This window comes from Tamandua tetradactyla, chromosome 6, assembly GCF_023851605.1.
Source record: "Tamandua tetradactyla isolate mTamTet1 chromosome 6, mTamTet1.pri, whole genome shotgun sequence".
Classification (NCBI taxonomy): domain Eukaryota; kingdom Metazoa; phylum Chordata; class Mammalia; order Pilosa; family Myrmecophagidae; genus Tamandua; species Tamandua tetradactyla.
The window spans coordinates 134869956-134887384 of NC_135332.1; the positions used below are offsets into that span (position 1 = coordinate 134869956).

The 17429-nt window shown below is 38.5% G+C and overlaps 1 pseudogene; it reads right to left on the bottom strand.

Annotated features, from left to right (window-relative positions):
• Positions 1-3521: 3521 nt before the first annotated feature.
• Positions 3522-15004, bottom strand: LOC143686841 (septin-7 pseudogene; annotated as a pseudogene).
• Between the last annotated feature and the right edge of the window lie 2425 nt (positions 15005-17429).

Sequence of the window (17429 nt, forward strand, 5' to 3'; positions counted from 1 at the left end):
GGTTGTTTCAGTTTGCTAAAGCTGATAAAATGTAATATACAAGAAATGGAATGGCTTTTAACAATGGGGATTTATTAGCTTACAAATTTACAGTTCTGAGGTCATGAAAATGTCCCAGTTAAGGCATCAATAGGATGATACCTTCTCTGAAGACTGATTGGGCTCCTCTATCAGTTAGCAAGGCACATGGCCACAGCTGTTTGTCCTTCTCTCCTGGGTTTTGTTGCTTGTACATTCTGGCTTCAGTGGCTTCTTCTCTGCTTCTCTGGGGCTTTTTTCTGTGAATGTCTCTCAATTTCATCTCTCTGCTTCTGTATGTGTTTTACTCTCTTATAAAAGACTCCAGTAAGTGGAGTCCTGAATGAGGCGGTTCACATCTCAATTGCAATACCCTAACTAAAAGGTCCCATCTACAACAGGTGTGCACCCACGGGAATGGATTAAAAGAACATGGGATACATAACAGCTTTTCTGGGGTACATAACAGCTCCAAACTAACACATTGGTCTAAGGAAAGATTCTATTCCAGTCGTGGGATATTCAACCGTGACTAAAACAGAAAAGAAAACCCTTCCCTCATGGAGCTTACATTCTAAAAGGAAAAACAGACAGTGAAAAGAATAAGTTTGAAATAAATTTATTGTAAGTTAAATGGTATGTGCCAAGAATAAAAATTAATCAAGGAAAGAGAATAGGAAATAGAGCTGAGGATGGGTGTTTTATGCCTAGGGAGGGTGACAAAACAGGCAATTAATGGGAATTATAAATTTCCTAAGCAATTTTTTATTTTCTTTTTTACATCTAAAAACCAGGCTAAATAGAATTTTACATACGTCTAATATAATGTCATATTTTTCACGTTCAAAACATGATAAATAATTGTGAGTTGGCTATTTAAATTATTGCACTGCTAGAGAGAGTAGATTAACATAGACATGACTAACTCTAACTGGGTATTATCTGGCTACTCAGACTAGGTTATGGCCAGGAAACAGAGTGAAGTTAAGGGGTCAGTAATTGGTTTGCAATATACCGGTGGCTATTTAGATGCCAAGACTTTATTATATTCTGGTGATGGCTTTTAATTGGCCATGTGGTTGAAGAAAACAGAACTAGCTAGTTGTTTTTAGCCTATCATATTGTTAAAAGAAAATAACAGCAGAAACATGCTTAATTCCACCAGTTGTCACAGTGACAGGCTATAGAATTGAGTCCTAAAGTGAGAGCTTACCACTTTTTTTTTAGAGGGAAAGAAAGCTAGGTAACTGCAGATTGGCTAAGTGCTCTGAATTAATTGCTTTCCAAGTACTCATTATATAAAAACCCTCCCTTGGTTTTATTGATTCAGCACCAGGAAGGTCATTTGGTCAAGCTCATCTTCCTTCTGTCCTAAATAAAAATAAAGACTACTCTCTCTAGTACGTTTGGAAAGCTTTTTAATGTTTGGAGCTTATTGTTACTTTTATGGCCACACTTAGAAATTGGCTAGTTAATAAGTCCAGTAAGAACCCATACTTGCAAGAAGAGTTACTACATTAAGTACTGTTTCAATAATAAAATAAATAAAAATAATACTAGAATTTTATCTTTATTCCTTTGCTGCTAGGGCTGCCTTTTTTCCTTCTTGGTTTTGCAACAATTCCTGGCCCTGTGAGGACAGAAGAGTGAGGAAAGGCAGAGCTGTAATGTGTCTTCCAATTAGATGTCTATATTTTACTGCATTTTACACTTCTGCCCTACACTTCCTTACATCATGGTCCATATTCCAGTTTCCAAGCTTTCCTACTCCCTGTTTACTTAAATTTGTAGTAAGAGACCTATGGTTTTAATGCAGATGCCATTACTTAATCTTAGCCAAAGACTGCAGAGAAGGGAGGGCAGCAATTACGATGCCTATGCATTGGGTGAATTTGGGGAGAGGAGAAAAAAGACTAAGGGTAAGGGCGGGTTTAGAAAGGGTAGTGGTATATCAGGAGAAGATTGGTTGGTATGGCTGACCCCAGGGTGGTACGATTTCAGGAGTATCTAAAAGTCTCCTGAATCCAAAAATCTCCTATCCCATACCTACAACTCTTGTCTTTCGTGGGGCCTGAAGTAGTCAGTTATTTTAGTTGGAGTAAATGTTAGAGAGGGAAAAACACATGTAAACTATGGTCATATGTGGCATTAGCCTTAGAAAGGCCTAGTACATTTAATCAACTTAAAACATTGTCATCAAGGATCTGATAGAAGAAAGCATGAATAAAATTCAATCAGGCAAGATGGATAGAAAAACCTTTTTGAGCTTTAGGTGCAGCTAAATATGGGGGAGTGGATGGGGTGATAGGAGACAAACTAAGAGATGAAGGGGAACAGGGGGTTGCGTTGGGGCGGTAGACTGGGGTGGTAAGGGGGCCAGAGGGTGGCAGTCTTGGATAACTACCTGTACCCTCTCAGAGGATCTGGGCTTCATGAGGCCAAACAGTTCTTCCCACTTAACAGCTTTTGCTGGGGCTTGGACTCCTGTCTTTTTACTTTTTTTTACATCACAACATTTGTTTATTATGTGAATTTTTACAATACAAAAAGAAAAATATAAAATGGAATATATGAATACACCTAGATGCAGAATGGTGACTTCTCTTCAAGAGAAAAAATGATTCTATGATTCCCATTTCTTGTAATAACTAAAGAGACTGCACATAGGTAGAAGCAGGTTGGTCATTAGCTTCACAGTTTTGCATAGATATGATCTATAAATGTTTTCCTCCTTCCTACTTAACATACAGTGTAAAAAATAAGTTAAGGGAAAGCTTCCTTGTTGGGTCCTACCATATGAAATATACTATATTCTGTTTTGGCAGGGCTGATATGTGGAAAATATCAAAATTAAATGTTATTACAATAATGAAGTAGTAATGAGATTCTAGCTAAAGGGGCTACTAAATGAGAATAGTATATATTTAAAGAATTCAAACCAAATAAGAAGTTGTTATAAAAAACCTCTAGGTTAAGAGTAAGCAAATAGATTTTTTCCCATGTATATAGTTAAACAAAGGAAGTTTCAAAATATAGGGTCAAATGTGTTAGACTAAATTCCATTGTTGTATATGCTGCATTGAATGGGACTTCTGTATCATAATTATCACAGAGAGGCATAGTTTGCATTATATTATGGCAATTTATCCTCAGTGGAAACCTTCCAGAGTCCTTTTATCTTGGAATATCCTATAAACAATCAAGCCACCAGAACATGATTGTACAACAGTAAAATGCTCTCTTGCGTTAAATTGAAGACATCTATTTAATAAAAAATAAAAAAATAGGAAAGGTACTTAGACTGTTACTAAGTACACAACAACCGTGGGTAATTCAAGGCATCCTAATCTCCACCAAGAATAACCACAAACTAAGTTTTGTCATGCTGTTAAATCCATCATTATGGATAAAACTGGTGCAAACTGGTCAAATGGATCCCGCAAACACTGATGGCCAGGCTGGCATATTGGCAACTAATATGTAACGGATGGTCAATAGAAGGTTTAGCAGATCTTACCTTTCTTCTGTTTTTTTCTCCCCAAGGTTCTTAAAGAGTTCTGCTGTTCTGATATACATTGGGGAGCTCCCCGGCTTTCTTTCTCATTCTCAAACCAACGAAGTTTCCCCCCTAATTCTTTGCATTGTGCTTCCAAATTCTTTTTCATTTGCTTATGACGCAGTCGGGGTCCTGCTTCAGAATCCTTCAGTTTTTCTTACCTTCACCTGAAGCACCTCCTGCTTCTCCATCTCCATCTTCTTCATCTTGGCTACATGCTCCCTTCTTCCTTCTTCCATCAGTGCCGAAGGGTCAGAGGAAACTGCCCTGTATTCTTGTTGTTATCAACTCCGTTGTAAGTCTCAGCTGCCAGTTTTCCACCTCTGTAGTTCTCGTAATGTACATCATTCACGGCATCTTTCAAGTCCAGCATGTGTGTTCTGATCAACGTAGTTCTTTGACTTGTAAAAGCATAATGTTCCCCATTTTTAACTTCAGCAGCACCCCAAGGACAGTGCTTCCCTCTGACCCTTTCGCCATTAACTTCAAAAAGTATCCCCACCTACCGCAGCACGAGGTAAATGGTCCTTTATCTTTTTAACAAGCTTATCTTCATCATCTGTTTCTGGATATTCATATATTTTAATTTTATGTTCTTGGATATCTTCAATTATCTGTTTTTTAAACTGTTGACACTTCTCTGGTGCGAGTGTGTCTTCTTCGGCAATAAGGGGATGACGTTCACTTTTCCATGTAAATGCTTCCTAAACTCAATCGCCAGTGGTTTAAGTCCGTGTCCTCAAGGAGCAATGAAGGAAACACAACACACTCCAGGCATCTGTTGTCTGTTCACTCGAGATTCTGCATTTAGGTAGAATTTACTGTCAATGTAGTCAATGACCGGCTGCCAACAATTACTGCTATCCCGTCCACTGCATCTCCAAACCCCAGGCTCTTAACTACTGCAAGCAGCAAGTGAACCCCACCTCCTACACCACCTTCTTTGATGAAAACTTCAGCTTGTTCCACTTGCCGTCTTTTTTATTTCGTATGGAAAGGACCTAGACACTGTGGAGAATTCTAATCTATGAGGAATAACGACCAGGTTGAGGTCGACCTTTCCACTCCACACTCACCTACTTACCCGAAGTGTGAATCCAAACCCTCTCCACTGACTTTCTGTTTGGGGAGATTTGGGCGATTTGGGAATCCCACCTGGCCTTCCAGGTTCTGTGGCCACGGTGCTGCGGGGCGGCCGCTCTCCTGGGGGAGGACCTCGCGCTGACCGGCCTCCCTGCCTCGGCCACCGCCAGGCGCTGCATGGGCCGCACCTCCTCCAAAACCGCCTCCTGGACCCCCGGCTTTAGCTCTGGCTCTGGAATTAGAATTTGAGAAGAGCAGCGTGACTACCCAAAATGAGACTGACATACAATTCTTGCCTCATTGTAAACCTGTTTTTTGTTTTGTTTTGTTTTGTTTTTTGCCATCGCTGCTCTTCACAGAGCCAATGAAAATATTGAAATAGTAAGGGTCTAGCTTAACGGAATAGAGCTTTAATCAATTAAAGTTAATCAAACGATTGTATCATCTTCCTCCTAAATCTTCATTGAAATGTGATCCTTTTAATATCCGCACCAAAATCACCCTGGGGGGTTGCTAAATATGCAGATCCAAGTGCCTACACAGGACTTAGTGAATGAGACTTTCTTTGGGGTGGGCATGTGAGCAAGGGTTTTAAAACAATCATAGGAAAACTACTGAAATTCAAAAAATTATATATATATATATATATGGATGGATGATGTGTTTCAGATACTTTATTGAACCTGAGAAACTAATACTCGTCAAAAGCTATGGTTCTTTGTAACGTGACATAGTTGCACATATAGTTGTTACCTGCCCAGGCAGAGCACATGATGAGAAGGTAAGGGCATGAGCATTAGAGTCCAGGGCTTCTTTCAAATACCAGACTAAAGAAAGCCTGTGTGACTGTGATTCTCAAACTTTAGGGTTTGTTCCATATATATATATTTTAATGAATTTCAGTAGTTTTCCCAAGGCTGTACATTTGTATTCAATATCTTCTACCCTGGAAAGTTTAAGTCTCCTCTTTGTTTCACAAATTTATACTCTTCCTAAAGATATTGATGCAGTCATATAAGAAAATGGTCCCACCCCCCAGGTCGCTCCTCACATATTTCCATTAGAAATACATCGTAAAAGAGAGATTTTTTTCCTTCCAGCCTAAGGCTCCATGGGTAATTATTTTCTTTCAACGCCTTCATTGAAATTCCCTGTGTAATTCTACCAGAGTGAATTATAGTTAAACCTTTTATTCTGCACATATGGAGCTGGGATAAAGAAGTGGTGCCAGCGATATTACTCAGCTACTTTCAGTTTGGGGATTGAGGCTGATGTAAACCATCATAACTAGAGAGAAAATACTATTCAATTATGAATCACTGCCAGATGTGTGAATGTACATCTTCAGATTTCATTTTCTGAAACACGCTTCTCTATTATATTTCTTATCCACATTCTGAGGGTTCCTCTTCCTATCCATAGTGAATTCAATTGCATTAAATGTTTAGAAGACCCCCAAATTAATAAAACATATATTTGGAATACCTCTCAAAATCCAAAGAAGAAATTAATAATTGTTATAAAGCAAAAGGTGTGTAACAATGTTGGGTAGCCTAAGTCATAGGAGAGAGGCCAGGGGACCTCACTGATCATCTTCCCATATCACACTTGCCCAGGACAACCTAGCCAGGCTAACATCAATGTGAGGGAGAGAGAGAATACAGTAAAACAGGGCATCATAATTGCTAGATAATTAGTCTGGAGTAAAAATGGGAAGATACCTGAGACCTGTGGTTTCAAGATCCCAGACCCCAACTCTTGTGGTTTAATAGACCCTCAGAATGTTTGGCATCCAAATGAGGGGACTGGACAATGATAACATTGTTGATATTCTTGAATATTCCTGATCTCCAGTCTAAGCTGGACCTTCAGTGCTCTTTGCCTACGCTCCAGGCTCTACCATTTTAATTTCCAAGTATTTTAAACCATCACCACATTCTAAATCTTCCTTCATCTTCCATGGATACTTTTGCCTCTACCTACTGGAAACCATCCGCACTTTTCAATTTCCTACTTCTTCCCTAGTTATCTAATGATATTGCATGTGTATTGTTTGAGCATACAAATTTAGGTAAACATCATTGACTGAGGTGTCCTTTCTCTTAATCATGGTCAAATTTGCTACCTGGAGCTTTTTGTTTTTCCTACTTGTTTTTTTTTTTTTTTTTAGTTTAGATTTGTTTTTTAATCAAAACTGCTATCTTGTTCTTCTGGCCACTGTTCTATTAAACTAATCCTTTTTTTTTTTTTTTTGTCCAATATCTTCAACCTCTCTCTGATTGACTGTATGAATTCATAGCCTATAAATAATCTTAAAGTTATCTTAACCTCACCCAAAAAAAAGTTCCTCATTTGACATATTTCCTTCTCTACTTTTCCTCTCTTCCTGGGTTTAGTTTCTCTTGAATAATTTCCATTCTAATTTATTGGAAGACTATTTAACTTTTGCAGCCTCTACCTGCTCATCTCCGGCCTTTGAAGTCTGACTTTTGCCTCTACCACACTGGTAAAGGTTTCTGGCAAAGATGATCATTGACTTTGAAGTTCCAAACTTAGGAATACTTTCTCATGCTCTTCTTATTGGCCCACTCTATTCTTTGTATTTTTGACCATTCTCTCTTTCTTCAAGTGTATAGTCTCTTGGCTTATCATTCATGCATTAAAAATGTCAATCATCTATTATGTGCCAGGTACCATGCTAGTTGATATGAATAGAAGAATGGGTAATTTCTTGCCCTCAAGGACCTTAGATAGTTCTTGTCAGGACAAACAGGTGAAAAGAGAATTATAATCCAATATGATAAGTAGTCACAATTTAGATGTCATTCAAGAAACCTCTCAAAGATCATCTGTTTTGAAGTTAACTTCAGAGAAGAGATGCCCTGCTCCCCGCCCACCCCCAAATTTGGTTTGAGAGGGATGATGTCAGATGTGCACCCGGGCATGAAGAGATTTATGTATCACGTAATGAGACCTTCTGGTGGGGGTGGGGGAGCAGGGCGCGCTCCTATGCTGGTCTCAAAATGGCTTGGCAAAATAAGGAAATTGGCTTGAAGATTTCATAGTGGTAGGGAATGGGGCCAGGGTGAGGGTTCCTAAAGCATATAGTTTGAACTTCCCACGGGTGCCACATGAGGAAATACAAGGGTTTCTTACCAGCTTTCCCAGGTGTGAGGGTGATGATGAAGAGGAAAAGGTAAGACTTAAAAGCCTTCAGCGCCCAAACATAAAAATTAATTGGATTAGATTCTCTATTACAACACAACCAAATAAGTTAGATGCCTACCCATGTTCTGCAAACATCTGTTCTTTCCTCTAATATCATATTGGCGATATTTTACCATAATTATTCATTTATATGCTTTTTAAATGCATTGGCTATGTAGTAATCATTGTGTTATTCCTAACTCATTAACTATTATTTGTAAAAAGCGTCTGTTGAATGGATGAATAAAATGATCAATCAATCATAATTAAAAAGATATAAAAACATGTTAAAAACTAGAAATCAACAAAAGGAAAGAGAGTGACACCTTCAAAGAACTAAGAATGGCATCGTAGTTATGACAGGGTAAGTTGGGGCAGTGGCCTGAGTACGTCTTGAGTGGTAAATATACAATTCCTTTTGAAAAAGTTGCTGTTCCTGTTGAACAATTTACACCTGTCAATTTTGTCATCGTAATTACACTACGGTTTCCTCACATTGATACCTACGAAACTAACTTCCATTTTCTGTTGGACTAAGCAGGCATCTCTAAGATGTCATCTGAGAGAGGGATTCAGAAGCTTCAGCTCTCCAATTTTCTTGTTAGTTTGTGACAACTCTCAAAGTTTCTACTGATAAAGTTCTGTTTTGTAGCAAAGCATTAATCCTGCATGGCTTCAGTTGAAAGATTGTAATATGATAAGGGGAAATCAAGACATTCACTCACAATTATTATTTACCATATTTCATTGCTTATCAGAAATTCTGTTTTGAGTAAATGCAACTTATTAGGAAATAGATTTTGGATCAACAGAAAGATGACCCTTATAGCAGTCAACTCTGCTGTCTTAATTATTCATAGCTTCCTTTTTAAAAATATTTTTATTGAGGTATCTTCACACACGTACAGTCCATCCAAAGTATACAATCAGTGGCTCATAATATCACCACATAGTTGTGTATTCATCACCATGACCATTTTTAGAACGTTTGCATCATTCCAGAGAAAGAGTTAAAAAGAAAAAAGAAAAAAACCTCGTACATCCCATATCCTTTACCCCTCCCTCTCACTGACCACTAGTATTACAATCTACCCCAATTTTTTTACTCCCTACCCCCATTATTTCTTTCTTTTTTGTTCTTGTTTTTTTTTTTTTTAACTTATCTGTCCATATGCTGGATACAGGGAGCATTAGACACAAGGTTTTCACAATCACATGGTTACATTGTAAAAGTTATATTGTTATACAATTGTTTCAAGAATCAATGCCACTGGAATATAGCTCAACAATTTCAGCTACTTCCCTCCAACCACTCCAAAATATCATAAGCTAAAAAGGAATATCCATATATTGCATAAGAACAACCTCCAGGATAACCTCTCAACTCTGTTTGAATAGTCATTGCTGCCTTCTTTTTTTTTTTTACATGGGCAGGCACGGGGAAATGAACCCAGGTCTCCGGCATGGCAGGCAAGAACTCTTGTCTGCTGAGCCACCGTGGTCTGCCCTTTTCATCGACACTACTTAAGACACTAGTCTGAATGTTAGTGACATTATTTCTCATGATTCTGTGGGCTGAAATAAGAAATTTATGTCTGAGCTGTTGAGATACATCCGTATGTCAGGGCATTCTATATCATGCATACGTTTAACAAACACTTACGACCTGTTTGAGAGAGTGTCAATAAAAAATTAAAAATTAAACAAGATCTACCTTTCTATGACTTACTCTTTGGTATGGGAGACAGGTGACAAAGATATAGAGAGAAAATTGATGGATAGATGGATAAACAGATGGATGAATAGATTGACAGGCAATAGAGATACACAGAGTCATAAATTGTACCATTAATAGTATCATGCTAGCATAACAGTTATGAAAGCAGCAGGGAAATGGATAGAGAGAGGCTGGCTATAGTTACCAATTGTAAGCTCTTCAACTGGTCTCTCCTGGTTCACTCATGATGCTGCATTAAGCTGATGAGTTGGCTGGGAATTGAACTTATCTGGGACAATGAGAATGGTTGGCCCTGTCATAGAGTCTTTCAACTCGGGCTTTTTCACACACAAAAAAGGGCCTGGTAGTCTCAGGACCCTAAGAGAAAAAAAAGGCAGAAAATGAAAAGCCCCTTGAGGCCTAGGCTTGAAAACTCACAAAACGTCACTACCACCACTTTTGTGGCCTCTCCTGGACTCCTTCGGTGGCTGCCCACTGCTGGGTGATTGACTGTGGGCTGGACTCACTGGGATGGCTGAGATGCCTGGAACTTTCTCTCCATGTAGCCTTTCCTCTCAGTCTTCCTCATAGGAAGGTGATGCTCTTAGGGTTCTAAGACAGCAAGGGGAGAAACAGCAAAGCATCTTGAGACCTAGGCTCTGGAATTTATACAATGTCAGCTTTGCCACTTTCTATTGGTCAAATCAGGTCACATATTCCACCCAATTATTGAAGGGTAAGATTCTGTCTCTGGGTAAGAAAAACAGTCAAGCTTTATTTTCAAGGAACACACAAGTATATTATTAGGATGGGAAGAGTTTGTGGCCATTAAATAATCTACATATCTAAAGTCAGAGGGGAACATTGTTTTAATTAGGAATAGGCTTAGCTATAAGTAAGAGTCCCCTACCCACCACTCCAGAAAAATACAGCTTAAATAAAATAGGTGTTCATTTCTCCTTTATGAAAAAACTTGCATTTAGGTGGTTCAGTGCTGTGCAGTAGCTCAGGCACAAAAACCTCATGCACTTAAGTGCCTTCATTGCGAAGGCTTCCATGTCCAAGGACACCATTACCCCTAGGGAGGGAAGTGTTGGGAATATTCTTTGCCTACCCCACAACAGCACCTGATGAGAGAATATGTTGCCTAAGACTAGTCATTTATAGCAATTAGAACCTTCCGATAGTTTCCCAACCCACTTGGAATGAAGTTGGAAGTCTTTACATTGCCCTGAAATCTCCCACATGATCTTGCCTTAGCAACCACTTCAATCTTTCCTCTCTTCTCATTCACAGTGCTGCAGTCTTGTTGCAGATTCTAGGTCATGCCAAGCACACTGCCTCCTAGGAACCTGTGCACTTCTCTCCACCAGGAGTGCTCTTCCCCCAGATGTCCACGTGATTGGCTCCTCCACATCAGTCAGGTTTCTTCTATTCCCTGTATCCAAAATTATAGCCAGCCTCTCTCTATCCATTTCCCTGCTGCTTTCATAACTCTTATGCTAGCATGATACTATTAATGGTACAATTTATGACTCTGTGTATCTCTATTGCCTGTCAATCTATTCATCCATCTGTTTATCCATCTATCCATCAATTTTCTCTCTATATCTTTGTCATCTGTCTCCCATACCAAAGAGTAAGTCATAGAAAGGTAGATCTTCTTTGTTTAATTTTTAATTTTTTATTGACACTCCCTCAAACAGGTCGTAAGTGTTTGTTAAATGTATGCATGATATAGAATGCCCTGACATACGAATGTATCTCAACAGCTCAGACATAAATTTCTTATTTCAGCCCATCTCAGCCACTGTTATCAGTTCAGGTTAGGGAAAAATGGGTACATTCACAAAACCTGAAGGGGAGGCTAGTGTAAGAGACAGAGTTCTGCTTGTGCCTTGCATATTTCCCAGAAGCTTCTTTTCTTTCTCTCCCTCCCCACCTGAGGCCTCCCACTTATAGATCCGTGACCTAAACAATTAGCCATTTTTATCCACAGGTCGTTGTGGGCAGAATTGGAATCTCATGATTCCCAGTCTACTTTTTCCTTCATAGGATTCAAATGTTTAGAAGATGCGACAAAGCAAATGCTATTAAAGGAGATGGAAATAAACTAGATATAACTAATAATGAGCTCAAGAAATAAGCACTCAAACTTTCCTAACTCAACTGAATTGTAGAAGAACCCACCACAGACTGGTCATCTGTCACTCAAATGCATGCTGAAAGTATTTCTGATATCAACGTCTAGCTCATAAATGGAATATAGTAATCATGCCTGATATTAATCATAAGGAGGTATAACTACTCAGATAGTTTGAAGGAAGTTTAATCTGAACTTTTCTCTACTCATCCTCAGTCAAATAATTTTATCATATCAAAGCATTCTGAATGGCTGTATAGTTAGTTACATACTGTCTTACCTCTATATTGCTTATTTAAGTTCTCCATTAATTTCTTAGACTATTCCATTTTTTCCCTCATGTTTCTTTGATAGAAACAAACCCTCTGATAAGTGAAATGTAGATAATTTAGGATTATCAAACCACAATGACAAACCGAGATAAAAATCTTCACCATCAGAAGAAATGAAAGTATGCTTAAGACTTTCTCCTATTCACTTTTCCCATAGTGATGAAAGAAAGATGGAAATGGGAGAAAAATAGGGAATAATATTAAATATTTTGGTGTCTCAAGATGTTGTGAAAACTTATCTTTGTAAACTTTTCCTGGTTTAGTAACATGGGAAATACTATGCCACCAAAGAAATCTGTAGAGTCAATGTGCAAATCTCTCTGTTCCTTTACATTTTCTTACTATCCTATGCAGTCCACTTATTTTAAGTGTGCAATTTAAAGTGTACAATTTGTATGGTGGTATGAGAGCATGACTTGAAGTTCCAAGGAAATGATGCAATGGCAAATGATAGCTTGTAATCCTAAGGTGTGGGGTTTTATTTTGGGAAAGGAGACTTCATTGTTCTCTCTCTCTCTTTTAACCCACATATCATAGTAGTGGAAAGTTAGAAGCTCCTATAAAATAGAGTGGGGTGGTGCAACAGTGGCTAAGTGGCAGAATTCTTACCTGCCATGCTGGAGACCTGGGTTCAATTCCCGGTGCCTAACCATGCAAAAAAAAAAAAAAAAAAAAAAATAGAGTGATGATTTCTTTTATGTTCTCATCAAAGCCCCATCTAATGAAGTCTCACCTTATCATTCAAGTGGCTTTAACACAGCCCAACGCATGAGAAACAGGGTGAAATTTTTATCCCCTGAGCTTGTATATAGTGACAGCTGAACTGCCTGGTAGAAGTGGCTTCACTTTCCCTTTCTATTGCCTACAAGCTGCTAAAGAGCAACCAAGGTGAAAGCAGCTGATGGACACTTGAGAGCAGTAGCACTAAAGCAACCGTGGAAAGGCCTGTGTACTGGCTGTGAAGGGTTCTTGGAAAACAGACCAACCCAGATCCAGAAGTCTATACCAAACTGATGTTGATCTGTGAGATCTGTAAAATGGGAGTATAATGGTATATATCAAGTCTCCATAGTACTGTAAAGTTGATTTTGGATCTTTCTTTGATCACGGTACATTTGATCTTTGATCATCAGAAGAGTCTTCATTTAACGAGATCATTGATGCAAAACATTTAACACATTCTTGCATTTAGTAAATATTTACAAAGTATGGTTTATGTGTTGGGGGCATAGATGGATGAATTAAAAGAAGCTGCAAACTAGCCTTGTCATGTTTCACTCTAGTGAGAGAGAGAGACAAAAATCAAGTGAATAAACACTCAAAAGTGTCTTGAAGAAGTAAGTCGGGCATCATAATATAGTATAATAGCCAGGAACAAGATGGAGGAGGGATTGGGTGAGACAGTTGGGGACATTCTGTCTGTGCATGAAGTACACAGGAAAACGTCTCTGAGATGTTACAGTGAGATGTTATGGGTTAGAGGAAGGCAGCCAGACATAAAGCGAGGCTGGCACAAGGGAACTCCAGGAGAGGGAAGCACGTGGACAAAATCTCAGAAGCAGAAAAAAGCTCAGGTGTTAAAGTGCCTAAAGGACTCCAGCATAGTCTGGGACGGTGGGTAGGGGCTGGGACAAACTCTGGCATGTAGTAAGCGTTTACAAATGGGAGCAGTTATTGTTGGAGGTTTTATAAGATAATTTGTTACAAAACATCTACTATAGTGCTTGAAACATAATAGTGCTCGATCAACAGTATTTATTGTTGCAGCATTTGTAGCATTGCTATATGCCATAAAACAGATTGCACTTTGAGTGTCTCTTTGTGATAATGCTCTTTTCCATCTCTGTTTCTGTCACAATCTCCACGACTCTCCCTATTGCTTTTATTTTTCTTACTTTCACAGCCCCATTATTAAGCTGCTGAATTCTTGAGTTATTTCACATGTGGTTGGTTGGTGGCCCCTTGGAAACCATTGTTTTTCGAATACACTTACATCATTTACTCCGAAGATTTTTGTTTTACTTAAAATATTTTTGTTGCTGTTTATGTATTTATTCACATTTTGTATGCCAGCTTTTTGGAAGTACTTTTAAATTTTCTGCCCATTTTCCCTTTTTTTAAACAACTTTATTGGGATCTCACTCATATGCCATCCAGTCCACTTATTTAAAGTGTACGATTTAGTGACTCTTAGTATATTCACTTTGTTGTGAAACCTTCAGCACAATAAATTTTATAGCATTTTCGTTAACTACCCCCTCCCCAGAGAAACCACGTGTTCATTAACCACTCAGTTTCCCTCTCCCCTCAGTTCCTAGCTACTATGAATCTACTTTCTGTCTCTATGGATTTACCTATTCTGGACATTTCATATAAAGGAAGCCATATGACATGTGGTCTTTTGTGACTGGCTTCTTTCAGTTGGCATAAGGCTAGTAAAAATTTTTTTTAAAGTGAAAGGACCAAACAAATTATCTTTAAAATTGTGGAATTTTGATACAAACCTCACATTTGGTATTAAGAGCAGTAATCTTCACTGTGGTTTTCAGAAAAAAAAAATGCCTTAGAGAGTGGGATTCAGGAACCACCACCCAACCCCACCCCACCCCCTCACCCCAAAAGTCCCCCCTTCTCCAGCCCTTGCCGCCTCACAAGGGCTGCCTGTTATGCTCTTCAAACTATCATGAATGATTAATTTGAGAGTCCAGACTCTTCAGAGCTTCTTCCAAGTGAACAAAAGACATGCTCAGAGTCGGGGTGACATTTAGTCAGCCCTTTAATGTGATTCTAATGGTTTGTATGTGTGTGATAATTAACAGTAAATTCATTATGAAAACCCATTTACCACAGGGTTGACACCAGCAAAAGCCCGAGGCAGCTCGGGAAATTCTGGGACACATCTGTTTCAGCAAACATAACTCAGATACTCGGAATCCGTGCTCGCTCATTGGTGCTTAATAGCTTCTTGAACAGCTCCTTTTTCTCCTCAGGACATACACAGTCAGACACACAAGACCATAAAGGCCAAATGTCTTCTTTAATTTTCCCAGGCTGAGCTAACTAAAAGAAACTGTCAAGATCCATAGCAACCGGCTATGTGGAAAGAAAATAATTACGATAATAGTAATAAAAAGAGAGAAGAGACAAAGAAGCCAATTTGCAGATTTGATTGATTTAAGATTTCATTTTTATCTATTTTACTCCTCTGTGTCAGATTTTCATGTCTATTTAAAATAGTATGTATAATTCGAGCATACCTACTTTGTTATGATTTACTGTTAATAACTTTGCTAAAGTGTAAATGGCCTCACATACTAATTGGGTGTGCTTCCCTTGACATATGCAAACTGACTCAGAAACTAACATATGCTGTTATTACTCATAATAGATCAGCTTTGTCTGAAATATTTGTGCCCAAAATTACCATTTGGCATGTCTTCAAATTCAAATCCACCTTCTGCCCTGAGATGAAATTCAAGGATTTGTTTTCTGTTTTATATATTTTGGAGAGGCTGCTTTCACTGCTACAATAAGGAGTTTTCAGTGTTTACATTATAATGACTATTTATGGGGGTTTAATATGTTGCTTGTTGCAAATCACACCCGACGGAAACTTGGCAAAGTGACTTAGAGATGTGGGACCACATTCAACTATATTTAACAGTATCAGGCGGTTGATCATTTGAAAATCTATGGTGTTAAATGGTATTTAGTATCATCTCGCATACTCTTTTTTATCTTTTGCTTTGAAGAAGTTAAAAATGGTGCTGAGGCTCACAGTAATTTCGTGGGGAAGTTGTATTTTCTGGTTGTCAACAATTTACTGTGTGATGGGGCCAGGAAAGAACCTAAAATAAACCTGCTTGTTCTTGAATTGCTAATACTCTGTGATTGTCACTGGATGTTTTGGCCACTGTTATCTTTTAGCAGGAACCTCCTCTTGTGATTGAGTAGAAGATGGAGGCAGAAACCAAACTGGGAAAAATGTGGAGATGCCAAACAGTAACAAAGTAGCCAAAAATGAAATGTTTGCTTTGTATTTGCAGGAGCATTTTGTATATTTCTATTCAGGTTTAAAATATTGCACCCAATTGTAAAGGCTAATTAGCTAAATACTTTTGGATAAGTGGGAAGGGAAAAAAACAGATCTTTCACCTTTTCCGAAACTTTGATTTGTAAAAAAGGTAAAATGTTTTCGATTTTGGAGAGTGTTATGATCACTGCAATGTTTCTGAATCAGATTATGTAATAACTACATCTCCAGTTGGTGTTTAACTTCAAAGGAAGAATTTTTTAATTACTGAAAATAGCACTGTTGGGGGAAGCCAGTTCTCCATGGGCTCTGAGCATCCTGCCAGTTCTCGCTGACTGTGCAGACTGCAAGGTGTGTCCCTTTCCTGATGCTGAGCAGATGCCAAAGCTAGTTACGTGGGCCAGTCAGCAGGTCAGGGCCGCATGGCCACCGTGTAACTGACTGTTTACTGCTTGGCACAGGAGCCCTGGCTGGCTTGCTGCTTGCTTAGTAAGGCTTGGGGTTCCTCCTCTGTTGTTCAGACCAAGGCTTGTGTCGCATCCGTTTGGGCCCACGGCATTGCCTGGGGCAACTTAGTGGCCTGGGAGCCAGGGCCTCTGAGCTGATGATCCTGCAGTTTCCTGTGCTGTGTATGACACGCTCTCTTGTCTACTTTTGTCACCTATTGAAATGGTATTCAATTATATGTCGACAAGTATATTTTGAAAGATCCTTGAGAAAATGGATATTTATTTTAAACATTTACAAATAATGCATTGACAAAGTATAATAAATAATAGAAGGTATTTTACATAGATAACTATATAGACACTACCATTATTATTTTTTAATTGTTGTCTAATGCTTAATAGAACCAGGTCAAACATGCCTTCCATTTATTGGCACCTCATATGCACGTTTTTATCTTTCATTGTCTCAACATCCTTAGGAGGTCAGTTTTATTTTACTGTCTTTACACATGAGGAAAGTTAGCCTTAACTAGTTCAATAACTTGCCCGAATCAGATTGCTTTTGAACCCAGGTCTGATGCCAAATCCACTCCATGATGTCTAAATTCTGCTCCCTTAAGGCCAATGTCTCCCGTAAGTATTTTACAATTAATTTTATTCCTTAATATCTGTAATTGCTGTAACTCTTTTGCTCTTTTTGTTCTCCGACACTGATTTTCTGAAATCATAAGACATACGTTTGGGATAAAAATCAGGATTTTAGGTCATAATCTGAATACTGCTTGAACATCATGGAATCTGGCTGTTCCTAATAAATTAAGTAAGATGTTTAAAATAAAGTTAAAGTTGATTGTTCACACCAGTAAACAACTAGATAGTCCAATACAGATT